The following is a 14,834-nucleotide window of genomic DNA, read 5'->3' on the forward strand; positions in this document are numbered from 1 at the left end:
TTCCAAAGAGGTATAAAACAGAAAGCAAGGGGTATGTGATGATTTTTGCTAGTATAATATGATTGTGAAAGTGGTTATTAATCTAGAAGTTAATCAGATTTATTCTTATTGATGATATGGTAGCACCACTTGCAGGACATTTAATTTTAATTTAGCCACTTGCATTCGGTCCTGACTAAATATCCCTGTTTAGTCAATTAATGAGCTACTAATTCTGATTGCCTTCAGCTGTGGGGATTACGAGATGTGGACAATTACTGAAGAGCTCCAGAGGAAGCATCTTTGAACGGCAGACAATGAGGGGCTTCCATCACACCCGCAACTCTCCAGCACACAGACAGTCCTGTAATGTTCAGGACAGTCCCCCAATGCAGCTTTTTAGCTTCCAGTCAGACGTCATTCCAGGCTTTTATTGTGCTCGGTGACAGACAGGCTTTCATCAATTTTTTTTTTCTTTTTTTGGTTGTTTTGTGTCCGTGAGTGGTCTGGTCTGTGATGGGACGGCCTCTAATGGAACAAAGCTGCCTGGCCTGAAGTCGAGGATTTTCCATTACGTCGTGCTTCTATAAGCTTAAAGCCTGATTGTTGTTTTTCTCCCGCGTTTCGCTTGAGACAGGAGTCAGAAGTCACTGCTTGGCATGGCCTTAGGAATGATTCAGCTTCTTCTCGGCATATTCGTCCTTATTAAGACTTTTGTTGACCGGCGAGCCAGGCCACTGCTGCAGCCTCCAGCGGAGATTTGTTTTTGTCTTTGGGAAAATTACACTGATAAAAGGTTTTTTTTCCATCAAACACAGTAAACTGATCAGAAATATTCGAAAAATCACGTTGCAGTGACGTTTACTTTCTGTAAACGGGGCTTTCACAGCTGCCCTATAGAAATCAAAACCAGAAGCAAACATGTTTTGAGGGGAAACCAGGCTGCGAACAACTGCGCCGAAATTCCTCCACGCCGCACACGATCCTGCTCTGAACTCAATCACAGGAAGCGACGGAGCGGACAGAGAAAAATAAGTTCACGTCGCTCATTCTGGAGGGTTTGGTTTCACTATCAACACATGTGCGGTAATCTCATCGTGTGCAGAAGCTCCTTCACTCTCCACTCATCGTCTCAACAACAAAGCCCGTGATCGATTCCAGCTAAACGTGCGGCTCTCAGACCTCTCGAGTAATTGCATCCACTTGTTTATTAGTTCTTTCACTGGTCTGTGTAAGGTTGTAATTATTGTATAATGTTAAGACGCTCCTCACAACATCCCCGCGGCATTAGCTTGTATTATTTGACTCCTTTTCATTAACGCTGTGTTCTCTTGATGATAGATTGGAGTAAGTATATGTTTTCTGCAGACAGCATGTTTTCCATTTATCGCTGTGGGAGCGTCTCATGTTTACTTGTAAGACTGCTTTTAAGCTTTTTTTTTTCTTCCTTGCAGCGATTCATTAGTTAAATAATACCTCATTTATTTGTCGTAATAGAACAAAATTCACACGTGTGGACCATTCCTCCCGGCACAGGTATGCGGTTCACAGAATGAAACCCATGCACGCTGCCTGCGGTGGACTCGAGCTGCATGCATACGAATTAATGAGATTTTTTTCCAAGACAAGCGGTGGCATTTCCAATTAATTACGTAGGAGGTATGCGCGTGGTGTGTATCGCACACGATCGGTGCTGTGGCAGGAGTGTTTGCCTAATTACAGACTTGCGGCGATGACCTTGCTCCCGTTGGAAATGGCACACAATAATACCGCTCTTTGGTTATGACGCTCCCGCTGTGCTGTGAGGATGAATTCATCCTTCCTCCTTTCAGTGTTGCAGCTCAAGAAAAAGGCCCTCTCTACCGAACAGAGAGCATATCTGCAATGAATTGCATCATTTGTCTCAGTTTAATATCAATAAAAGTTGGTCTGCTGGTGCAATTTGCCTCAAGCTAAAAATGATATGTACAGTATGTCAGTCAATAACGGCATGAAAATGACGCATTGTCCAATAGTCTTGCAATATTTTTCAATATAATTACTGCAATCAAAGTAACAACCTCAGTTTGTAAGTTAAACTGGGCACACTTTAGATCCGTTTGGCTTATGTACGTAAGATTTACTGCATCAATTGTTTTCCTGTCACATATTTCTTCGGTTTTTCACAGTTTGATATACAAACAGGGAACAGCGGTAACAGCGCTCACGCCGCTTCCTGTGGCAGAGTACAAAGTGTGCCTCGGCTTCCTTCACTCGTTCGGCAATCAGTGTGGAAAGAATCGTCTGCATTTCAGGAAGTCAGAGGATTAAATCAACCTGCTCTGATTACTGTTGGCAGTCTGGGACTGCTTTCTCAGCTGTTTTGCAATTACAGCTCAAAGACTCGGACAGAATGTGGGAAAAAATGCAAAATAATCCAGCTACTCTGTATTTATTGAATGGCGTTAAGAAAAACAGACATACTCAAAGGGAACAGGGTTTTGTTTCAACTGATATTAAGTTATGTGTTCCAGCTCCTTCACAGATTTCTGTGTAGTTGCAAAGTCTGAGGTTACACTGTTCCATCTTTTACTTCACTTTTACTAATGATAACACTCCTATTAGGACCTGTGTGTGTGTGTGTGTGTGTATGTGTGTGTGTGTTTCACATCTCAGTACATCTCTTTTATAACCCTTTAACAGCTTTTTGAAGGAGAAGAAGGTAATAAAAGCTGAAACTCCTGAAAGTGAAACCCAGACTCTCTGAAGCAAGTTCTCTAACGACGGCCCTGTGTGTTTTAGATTCCTCCTGCTTGGATTGATTATCTCCTTACTGGGCTCTCTGAGGAGCTTGGAGATGACATTCTCGTTAGATTCAGGCCTGCTGAACGTCTCGGACGCGCAGGACCCTGGGCTCCAGCACCTGTACCGGAGATCACTGCGCTTAAGGGGAAACAGACTCTTGGCGTTTCAAACCACGTCTGGTCGCTTTAAAACAGACTCAGACTTACAATTCTTTAAAAGTAGACAAGTATTCTCCAAACAAGTTCTACTTTTAAAACCAGAATCTGAAATAATTGAAATGGACTGCTTAAAAAGAAGTTTCTTTCTTCATAGCAGAAGCAGACTCTTTAAAGGAGATCCAGATTATTTGAGGTACATGCTTTCACTCTTAGGCCTGAAAAAACTTGACTTAGTCCCTTCCCCAATCAAAATAAACACTCCTTGTGCATTTCTAATGGAAAAAACAATATTACCATAAAAGCAGCCTTTTATTTTTATGACAATATTGTTTGAGCATCAAAAAAAGACTGAACCCAGTGTCTTCAAGCTGAAATAGTTTCATAAGTTTCAGTGATTATTGTCATGGTTCACATCTCGTCTCGTGTTCTCCTTGAGATTCTGACTCTGTCTCCCGTTTCAGGCTCCTTGCCTCCCCTCATGTCTGATTGCTGTTTCCTGCTCTGATGTGCTTCACATGAGCCTCAGTGTGTGATCGCCTCCGCCTGGCGGCTGGCTGTCAGTCGTCACTAGTCAGGTTTCCATATCAGTGTTTCAACATTTTTTAGGGAATTTAGTGAAAATGCACAAAAAGAAGATTCAACTTTATGCCAGTTTCCTTTTGTTGTTGTTTTGCTATTATTTAGAGGAGTGCACTGTGAGAAAACGCCACAGAGAGCGTCTCTCCGCCAAAAAACACACACTCTTGCATTAATGTTCGCTTCTTTTCAACTCCAGAAAAATGTCAGTTTCTTCATCAAACACATCTTACTTTACCGTCTACCACCATTTGACTGTAACGTATACGAGTGACGCTTTATCTTGTCCAGTCATCATTTAGCTGCAAAACCTGTTTCTATAGCACAAAGCCAAACTTTCTATGTTGACATGCAGAAACTCCCTCCAAGTGTTTTTTTTTTAATTCATGTTTATTTTGTGTTTTTTTGGAAAATTCGAATAAGAATAGGTGGATGGAAACCCTATTACTGTCTTCAGTAGATAACGCTCCTGCGGCTGTCTATATTCAGTGTTTTTGAGCTGTTCAGTGAAAATGATTTTCTCCCTCTGGTTTTGGACTTTATATTAGGTATTTTAGTTTTTTGCTATTTTAAATAAGATGAGCCTTGGTTCCGTGATGTCTGGCGCTCTAATAGTTTTGAAAACGGTCTTCATATCAAACAAAAGTTAAAATCTTGAAGGGATACAGAGTTTAAGCATACAGCTGAAGGTGCAGTGAGCATCTGCAGTGTGTTCCTTTTTTTGTTTTTTTTTTTTTATTTTGGCATAATTTAGCTCGGTTCTGCAGGTATCTCCAAGGGGAGCGGAAAAAGCTCCTCATTAAGCCAACTGTGATGTCCGCCCAACCTTTGCCCCAGCATCTGTCGCCCATCAGCCTCTCTCTCCCTCGCTCTCTCTCTTCTCTCCTCTGCCCGCCGCCCTCGCATGCTCCCATCATGCCTAACTGCCTCCATTCACAACTCAGCTCAGACGGGTAATCTGTTTACCTGGGCGCGATGAAGACTGGCGGGATGTTTATGAGGTTTCTGCTCGCCTGGGTTCCCGACAAGAATGTCTGGTCATAATGTGGCATCTGCACGCCCATAATTGCGATGCGGCGTGCTGCGCGTCGACACATTCGCCGAGTGCAAATATGCAAAGTTCCCGTCTGGGGCCGCGGTCTGAGTCGCGGTAATCCGCAGCGTCGGGGAGTTATTGCTGCAATCAGGTCCCCGTGAGGACTTTTAATCTCGAAGGACTCGAACTTTGTCGGGCCCTGCTGGCTCAGCAGGTGAGAGCAGTTTGAAACGTCCTCTCGGTTACGACGCGCCGTCTGTGCTGAATGTCACCGTCGTTACCTGAAGAAGCCCGAGGCAGAGAAAAGTCTGGGCATCTTCTTAAAAAGGGCTCAAATTGTACCGTTCTAAATTGAAACGGTTTAAAATCAGAGGTTTCTAAGCTTTCATCTCAAGTGCATTAGCGTTGAGGATCATTACTCATTAAGGCTTCTCGCTTCGACGTCTCTTCTTCCTGTTTCACAGCGGGGCTTTTGATGTTTTTTGGACTCCGAAGTTATAAATTACACCTTTATCGGCGGCCGACTTCAAAAGCAGGCTTCCCTCTGAATGCAGCGACCCCCTCTCAAATAAAGGTTATCTGATGAAAAATAAGAACCTTGAAAGACGAATGGCGTCTCTGCTTAAACTTCATAGAATGTAAGAAAAAAAAAAAATCCAATGAGATCCACAAATTTCTACAAAGCTGCAATGCAAAAGGAATAATTACAGTTCTGACATGAACCCTTGACTCTCGTCTTTGCAGGTTGTTTCACTCGGCTTATTAAAGCAATTACAGCAGGTTCTCTCTGAGACTATATGTCAAGACTAAGTGATCTCAATTTGTCCCTGGAAATTATTTCGGGCACAAATCACTGAATGTAAATGGCTGATTAAGAATGTTTCAGTAGCACTGTGATTTTAAGTCTGGGTTTTTCCTGAGTTGTCCACAGTTTAGAATCTCTGCAGCGCCCCATGGCTCTGGATGAAGCGGCATAGCAGGATGGACGGCTAGCTGTTTGGTTCTTAGTTTAAAAACAAACAAAAACAGCTATGTTACAGGGATAGTATTGATTTGACTAAAGTTGGAGTACGTGGCGTTTCAAGCTGACAGAAGCCGACCTGCACACTTTACTTCTGAAGCTATGCTACACTCAAACCAAAAATAACATCAATGAATCTTCTCAGCCGAGCGCGGCCATAGATATCATTTCATGGGTCTTTATGTCTTTATTGTACTCCGTCTCCTCTACATCACCATGTGTTTTTGGGTAATTTCCTGCCGTTGAAATCCTTTAAGCAGACTCTCTGGAAGTCTACTTGAGCCCCCCCCCCCCCCATTCCTCCATATGGATTTGACAAATCGTGAATCTGGGCTCAGCACTCACAAAGTTACTGTTTGTTCGCTTCAGAGAGACTGTGAGTCTTGGATCCAGCCCAACGATGTGTTCGCCCTGCTTCTCTCATCCTGTCTGTAGCACTCAGATCCAAATACCTTTTGATTCATACTGAAGATGTAAATCTCTCAATCCAGTGCCAAAGAACTTTTATTAACAACTTCTGCTGTATAGTTTTTTTTTTTTGTGAACATTGTTTAAAAACATGGTAATAAATGGAAATGGCTGCAATAAGAAGGAATACATTTATTTATTGAAATAAATCAACATATGAGTCTCCAGTACCTCCTGTAGAGGTACTTTATTACTTGTTTTTAAGTCTAAAGGAAGCCTTTCCTGCTGACTTGTTTCATGAGAGAACATAAGAAAATATATACATCACTGCTGCTTCCAACTCCCCAACTTCATTAAAAGTTTGAAAATATCAATTTTTTGCTGCCTCAGATTTTTCCTAATAGAAAAAGTTATTTTGTAGGAAGACAAATTGCTACCAAACGATGAGAGTTGTCCTTCAAAGGTGAAAGTAATTGCAGCTGTACATCATCAAATCAGCATTATTCTAATTCAAACCGGAGATGCAAATGACATTTAAATGCAAAGAGAAAAACTCACATTTAGCTCTGTCTGTGCAAATGTGGCTAGAGAAAGGACCAGTTTGTCTCAGGTTGATTTTTGTCCATATCTGGATGGATTTAAAACCGGTTTATGAGATGTTTTCAAGTGAAAACGCAAAACTTTCGTCACATTTTGGGTGTCTGCTTACGCGAATTCAGTCCAAGGTGCCTCTTGATAACAGCAATGGAGGTGCAAACTATATTGTTTTCAGAGTCTCTGCCATTTCTGTCTAAGTGGACATCATTTTTGAAATGTTGCCATGTGAACACAAAAGTTTCTGCAAACGAAAAACAGCTTTTTTCACTTCAAATGCTGAAACAGGTTATAAACTGCTGTCCTTTGTTTTAGTATTGTGTCCTCAGCTCTAGTAATTTCAGGTCGGTCTGGGTTGTTGTGGGATTTCTCTCTTCATGTGTTTTGGGTTCCGTCCACCGAGGAATTCCTCTATTTATATTTGTGGACTTGACACACTAATTGCGGCTGTGGCCTTCTCGGAGCAGGAGAAATCTCGCAGGACAATTAGTGCGAGAGAACCTTCGGCGGGAGACATTTAATCTCAGGCTCTGATGGATGCTAATTAAAATATTCAGCATTATTAATCACCAGGATCTAACCCCGTGGGCGCCGCCTCTTGGCATCTATTAGTGGTCGCAGGTATTTATTCCTCCGGTCGCGGGTTTTATTTCTATCCATCACGACTTCAAATGTCTCGATTACCAACCCTTCCTCTGCTCCGGATTCTTTCTCCATCTGTCTTCCCCTCCCCGCTCCGCTGGCTGCTTTCAGTGTGAGAGTGTTTTATGAGGTTAAAGGGCCCGCGCGAGGGGCAGCGGGCTCCTCAGACTTCATTTGTTTTCTCGCCGATTGGATAGAACCTCATCTATCACCGTTTCTGGAGCCTCCCTAATGTCAAAAGCACCTGAGCGAACCTGTGTTTGTTCGCATGTTGCACGAGGTCCACGGGATCGGATCGGTCGCCGGGGAAAAGCACAGCTCGCCGCCCCTCCACCCACTGCTCGTTTTGTCTACACAGCCGCCACGTACAATGTAGATTCCTCAGCTTGGACTTCTCCAAACTTGGCGAGTCGCTCGACCCCCTCAGCCTTGGACTGCAACGGCGATCACAGTGATTGATTGCCTCAAACTTTTGCGGGAACATTTAGCGATCCCACAGGATGGATCCTCATAATGTTGTTGCTGTAGGAGAAAAATAAGTGGATCAACACGGGTCGCACGTTTTTGCCCTGAAATGTCTCAACTTCTCGACTCGACTGGCTGCCAATTAGATGTCTTCATGAGCAAACACACTTTCACTGGACTCAACATCCAGGCTGACAGCTTTAAAAAAGCAATGGGCAGATACCCATGAAATTGGGGAGCTGTTCCCCGTCAAAACACTGAGCCGTTTGGGTCTTGGCAGTCTATTATTTTTTTATTTGCAGCCCGCATTTGGTTTGAGTGGTGTAGGACAGCGATTCCTAAAGTCCTGGTGGTTTTGTGAGAGCGTTTCTTTTCATTTAGAAGAACTGAAATGATGAAAAAGACACACATTGAGATGAAAATGTGATTAAAAAGAATAATCAAGCTTTCTTTCTAATGCCAGTTATGAGTGGTGAATCAGACTTCAACAAAACTCCAGCATGTAGGTCTTTTTTTCAATTTTCTGAAACATCCAGCTGTGAATAACTGCAATAACAGAATAATGATTTTGTTGAAAGATGAGAAAGTTAATCTACTATGTTGTTGCCATTAGCCCATGTTGAATCAATCTATTTTTGGAATAAATGTTTTAGAGAAATTCCTTTTCATGAGATTTTAAATGGATCGTAGATATTCCCATTGACCTGGTCCCAGAAAATTCTATGCTTTTTGATTTTCAAATAATTTTTTAAATTCTAATTATTGCATTAAAGGAAATTAAAATAAACTACAGAGAATGAATCAATCCATTTAAAACAACAAAACGATAAAGTCCATGTGGAGTTTATTGTTTTCCATGTGGAGTTTATCCTGCTAATGAGACACCTCGACACATCTATTCAAACACTCAGACAGTGACTCACACATAAATTAGGGATGAGGAAAGAATGCATTCAGCCTAAAGGGGCCCGGCGAAGCAGCAAACACACTCCAGGACTTCCAGTCCTCATTGATTTTGGCACGCCGGGGAGCGCACGAATTGATGCAGGATTTTGGCTGCGAAGGTTTTACTGAAAATCTGCTCTCAGAATGATGACAGAGGCACTTATAAATGATCGAGGATCCTGCTGAATAAGTAATCCGGGGATTTGTCTTGCTGTATAATGTAGCGACGACTCTGACAAGATCAAAAATGCAGGAAAAAAAAAAACAAACTCACAACGACCAAAGTCCTCCTGATCGTGCTGCCAGATCATGAGGAAACTTGTTCAACACGTCACTCCCGGCTCTTTTTCCTTCTATAAAAGATTAGTGAAACTTTTATCATGAATGTTTGATCTAAATGACGTGAGGAGCATTAGCAGCTATTCACAGAGGGAGAACAAGCAGAGGAGGCCACAGACTTGCTTTAAGTGTGGTTTAATGAAGCAGTTTGGACTTTTTAAAGAGGGATTTCAGTAAATGAGGTCAGAAAACGAGCTGCAGCAGTCGACACAAAGACAAGCAGCAAGAAGAAGAAAGAGCATAGAGACACACAGGTAGAGAAACGCAGAACTGACACCACAGTAAATATTTTTCTGAGCTGGATCACCTCAACGAGATAGTTTCCTCTCGATGTGCAGCCGGCGTCATGCTGAGGTTTACTACAAGCTGAGATCTGCAGGGAAAGTCTGCAAAGCGCACAAATTGTCTCCTGCTGATCAACACTAGGTTTTCTTTCAGTTTTTTCATGTACATCTATCTTCGCTATTGAGGTGCTTTGCATTTTGCAGACGGTCCCTGCACGATGGCCACAGCAGTGTTCGCTCTGTTGCTCCAGAAAAAGCAACTTTTGATGAAAATGAGCTTGTAGCATGTTGTCCATTTCACACCGATGGGAAGGAGGTGTTGTCTGTGTGTTGATGATGTTCTGGATGCCAGAATGGTGCTTCATACTTGTGGTCTGACTTTGTATTTACAACTTTACATCTGTGTTGCTGCTTTAGTATTTATATGTAACTTATTTGCTCAGTTTGAAACTTTGCTTTCATGCTGTGACCATTTTTGTTTGTATTGTTTTTGTTTTCATTCTGACACTTTTCTCACTCGTTGGCTGATTCAGTCCAGAAGCTTCTGCCGGCAGCGCTGAGGGTGGTTCAGGGACACGACTGAAATCTCATATTTGCGGCTGTATTGGAGGCCGGCGGCGGCCTCTCGGCTGCGGTGTCAGCAGATAGAACGTCCCCCGACGCTGATGAGTCAGCGTGGCCCGAGGCCCGAGGTTTCCGGGTCGTTGTCGAAACCTGACCTACACCGGACTAACTGGGTGAACTTGTGGCAGGTATTGGCGCTCTACCTCCAACAGAGATAATAGGAAAATGGAAACTCACTCTATACATATATAAACTACAGCATCTCATTGACCCTTAAAGAGCTTTTGTAAATTCCACTTTAAACGCTGCGGCCATTATCTCCTCACAGGAAACATATTAAATGCTTCACTTTGACGGATCACTTCTTGATCCTTTTACTTGCTGACTGAAGGCGACAGAACAAGGTCAGCGCTATATTTACATTCAGTGTCTGGAGGGGCAAACACTTAACGGGAGGTGGTGGTGGTGGGGGGGGGCGATTACAGCACAGGCAACTATTTTAGATGGCAGCGTGATGGGACGGGGGTCAACGGAGGGGGGAGAACAGGGAGAGCACGGGAGCCAGAAATCAGGAAGGCGGCTGGAGGTAAAGAGGCAAACGTTATTTTCCGTTTAATCACACATGTGCAGAAGAATTACGGCAGTGGTGTGAATTTGCAGTGGATGCGCTGTTTTCAGAAAGTTTCATTACTCCCCCGTTTCCACTGAGATGGAGCCAGTCAGAAGTCATGCAACTTTTCTTGACTTTTGCAGGACCGCTGTGGGTCACTCGGTCGTCTGCCACTGCCGTGGTTGGCCACGTCATCAATCTTCGCCTGACCATGTTTCCAAGAGTCTTTAGGGAAGAAGTTGAACCTCATGTTGCTCCCAGAGGTGTGTGAGCTCTTTGGATGGCAGCCATCGTCTTTAGTGTTTGAGTGTTTGAATGGGCGAGATTGCTGAAGCCATAAAACATGTTTTATATAAAAGTCCATTTACCAATGTGGGATGGATCTCTAATGCAGCACTTTGTCATTTTCTATACCTTTATTGACAAGTATTTGAACTGCTTGTATAAGCAACTTTTCCAAGTACCGCCCATGATTTTCTATTTTCCTGTTTAATTCTTAGCATTTTGGCTCACTTGTTAAAATTAAACAACGGCTGGGGACAGAGTCACCAGCTGATTTCTCAATTACAGGCTATTACATGAAAAACCTCATTATTTCTTGATTTGAATAGTTTTGTTGATCGCTCTATTAAATCAACAATGGATTAAGTGTCGTCCAAAGTTTTTCTTGTCTCCCGGCACAAACAATTTGTGAACAGTCCCTGAATGGGACATTCTGATGTATTGTTTTGGGCCGGAGATGGTGCACGGTGCAGGCACGGGAATCCTCCTCTGCGATGGCATTTTGTTTTTCTGCAGTGTCGGGCCAGAGCCCGTGCAGTGACAAATACAAATGGAACCAGGTCTGCATTATTTTTCTTTTGCTGTGCACCTCAGAGGACAGCAGGGATGCATTTGTCCTGTTCATCCTCGCTTCACTTTTCTTTCTAAATGAAGTCATCTAATTGTTCCAGCTTGTGAAATTATAATCGAATTTATCACGTGATACAAATACTTCAGCGAACAAAAAGAATTAAATTAACGACCCCAGTCTAAAAAAAAAAAAAAAAAACTGATTATGTAGACCTCGGGGCTTTAATTCTCTTTTATCATCCCAAATATTTTCTCATGTGATTTTGAATTGATATATTTCTCCACTCTTGTGCCAACACTAGATTTATGACAGTCTTAATTGGGATTCTGTGCTTTGAGGACGAGCGGCATGTTTTTTACAGTAACTGCAGCTGAACGAACATGTGTGTTATTCTCGCACTTTTCACCTCATAAAGCTCCCATTAATTTAAGATATTAATATCCTACAGAGTTTTCCCCTCTCAAGCTGCTCCAGTAAAGCCTGTCGCTGCATTTTAGGGGTTTGTTTATATGACAACAGTGCTTGAAGCCACTGAAAACACAACTTTTTGAAAATGCTTTGACTCCATCTTCAGGAATGAGAGGAAAGACAACTTTTCTGAAACGCTGTGCTTGCACACCACGGCTGCAGTGGACAGATGTTCTGCGCTACTTCTGAGCTACAATAACGAGTGCATCAGGCAATATTTTTAAAAAATAATTTAATCTCTGCTCGTTGACTTATCTGGCATGTGTCTGCTGAGATCTTTAGACGTCACATGGTAACAAACGAGAATCAGTTCAGCGATGCGTTGGAATGTCAGTAACCTTGTCTTGAAAGAAACCGGTGAACTTCTTGGCTCGACAGCACACAATGACACTCACAAAGCCTCGCCTGCAAAACAATGCTCTTCTCAGTTTGGTGAAAGAAGACTTCCCTGGCTGGCGGAGAGCCATAACCAGAGGCCTTAACAACGTCCTCGCGCTGTGAAGTGGATGCTCATCTTCACTGTTTGAATTGTTTAGACTTTGGTCCGCAGATTTCATTGCAGTACAAAAGCCCAGAACATAAGGGTTATAGTTATGTTTACCAAAACAGTAAGATCTGGCTCAATCAAGGTGAAGAAAGTTCAGAAGATTTAGCAAAAAAACAAGATTCTCAGAATTTGGATATTCCTCAAGAAGCCCTTAATCTAATTTCTAAAGTGCTGAATTCATAATCTAAATGAATGTGGATTTCTAGTTTTGCTGTCAGCTGCAAACAGTTGATTTCAAGGATTGACTTTTCAATCAAGAAATAAGTAAAACCAATTCCAGCATCGCTGAAACCTATTCAATTCCTTTTTCTTAAAAAGAGGCATTTTTTTAAAATGTCGTTTTGTGTCCATCATGTGATTCTCTATTGTTGAAAACAGGCCTCAGATGAACCAGTCAGAGAAATCGACTCGAATCCTGTGGTTCCACTTCCTCCAGGTGAAGATGTGGAGCAACGCACAACGAAATTATTGAACTTTTGAGTTTAGTGTTATCCAGGAAGTGATTTTAAAACTGTGACAGCTTGGTGTGAAACCTGAATGATTTGGTTGTGAACCATTGGATTAAAAAAAAGAAAGAAAAAGACCTGTGCATGGCTGTATTTCAGTGGAATTATGTCTAATTTAGCTTCACGGATTTATACATTTGTACAAACTTTTTCCAGAGATTGCTGAATGTTGTTTTTGTTTGCATAGCGTAGCAATTTCCAAGTAGGACTACACTTGTGAACATTGCTGGAATCTCCAAGCACACACAGTGCAGCCTGCAGCGAGGTGAACTACTCTGCACCTTATGAAAAGAGAACCTCCAGGAATGAAGGGACTGGTAGATGCTGCACTCTGCCCAATGCAAAGTGTCGATGCAGTACTACACTGGAGTCTTTAAGGTTAAAGCAGCAGGGAATCACATCACCCCCGCTGTGAAATGTGATATTTCATTAATTTCGCCTCTTCTTCATTAAGGCTGCGCAATTTAGGCCATCTCAGATGAAAGATAAGCCAATGTTTCATCTGTAGAGCAACCCATTGTCAACAGCCTCAAATTATCTCGTGACATTTCCAGAAATTTCCCATCTGTCGTCACGCTGCGCTGCACAGCGTGACTGCTGCTCCCGGGCAGGCGATAAGAGCCGACAGAAACACTGCAGAAGATGACGTGAAGATCAAAGCAACAGTTTGCAGATCGGCAATTCTTCGATCTTACACATTCTAAGAATCCTAAAAAGAAGTGATTCCTTGTTGAAACAATTGAAACTTTTGCTTTTGTACAGCTTTAATCCCCAATCCTTCAAACTCGTCACACTGAACATAATCTGACATTTGTCTGCCGAGCGCTGTTCACACACCTTTTTACCATGTAGCGCAAATGGGTGAGAGAGAAAGAAAGAGATAAAGCAGTACGATTAGATTACCCTCGCAGGCCGCTCTGTGAGCATACATCCAGGCCTGCTATTGATTGTATCAGCTTTTTATGTCCACTACATGGCCGTGATTTATCGCACTAGATTAGCCCCTGGTAGAGTGTGGATCCCTCGGCAAACAGTCGCACACAAAACACACGTTCGCAGATCTCGGTGTACAGTAAGGGCCGGTCTCGCTGTTCCTATGGATACTGGCTTTAAAGATCTTGGCGTCTACAGGCTGTCTGTCGGAGGTTGATTTTCTGTGTTTGGACAATGAGATGGAGACTCGGGAGGCGGAGACGGGGAGAGCACTGGAGGGATGAGGAGGCAGTAAAATGTGATTTACAGCAGGCTCAGCGGCGGGTGAAAGGGATTCACCGGGGTCCGGGGGAAAGGAAACAGGGAGCACTTCGTCTCGGGATGAGCTAAATAATGCATCCTCCTCATTTGAAGTCTTCCCGGTCTCACACACATGATCAAATGTTCTCCAGTGACCAGGGGGGAAGGTATCGGGTCTTCACCCCGCCTGGCCTTGGGGACGCCATTACCACCGAGTGCTGCAGATCCCCATGAATCTTTTTTCCTTCTTCCCGCGATAAATAATGCAGCTGTTTAAAAATGATCTTGGGGAAAAAGAAATATTGAAAAAAACAAGAACAGAAAAACTTCAGGATCTTGGTCCGGTGCCAGTCGTGGGATATCTCAAGCGGCCACCCGGGGACAGCTCCTATGAGACAACTCGTTGCGTTTTCAAGGACGCCCTTTTTCCACCATCGCAGCAGGAAACGCAGAGGTGTAACTAATAACTTCGATATTGCTCGTTCTCGTGTGAGCCAACTCCGGTGTCCTGCTATGGCGCAGAGGGGTGAAAGAAGGGCGCAGGGAGATCGTTAATGTTATTGGTTACCCCCGGTGCTGCAATGACAGGTCCGTAGGTCGGCCTTGAAATAGGACTCGTCTGAGTCTCAGGTTTGCCCTTTCACGCAGCGCACAACCTGAGCATTTGGCAGCTGCGTCTAAACATAAGCTAGAATTACTGCATCGTAGCTGTATGTTGTACCTGTTTGTGCTGTATCGGTGAAGTTGAAATAATTTTTTTAGGTAGCCTAGTGTGTGTGTGTTTGTGTGTGTGTATGTGTGTGACTCCCTACTTCCCATTTG

The sequence above is a fragment of the Salarias fasciatus genome, chromosome 8, assembly GCF_902148845.1.
Source record: "Salarias fasciatus chromosome 8, fSalaFa1.1, whole genome shotgun sequence".
NCBI lineage: Eukaryota > Metazoa > Chordata > Actinopteri > Blenniiformes > Blenniidae > Salarias > Salarias fasciatus.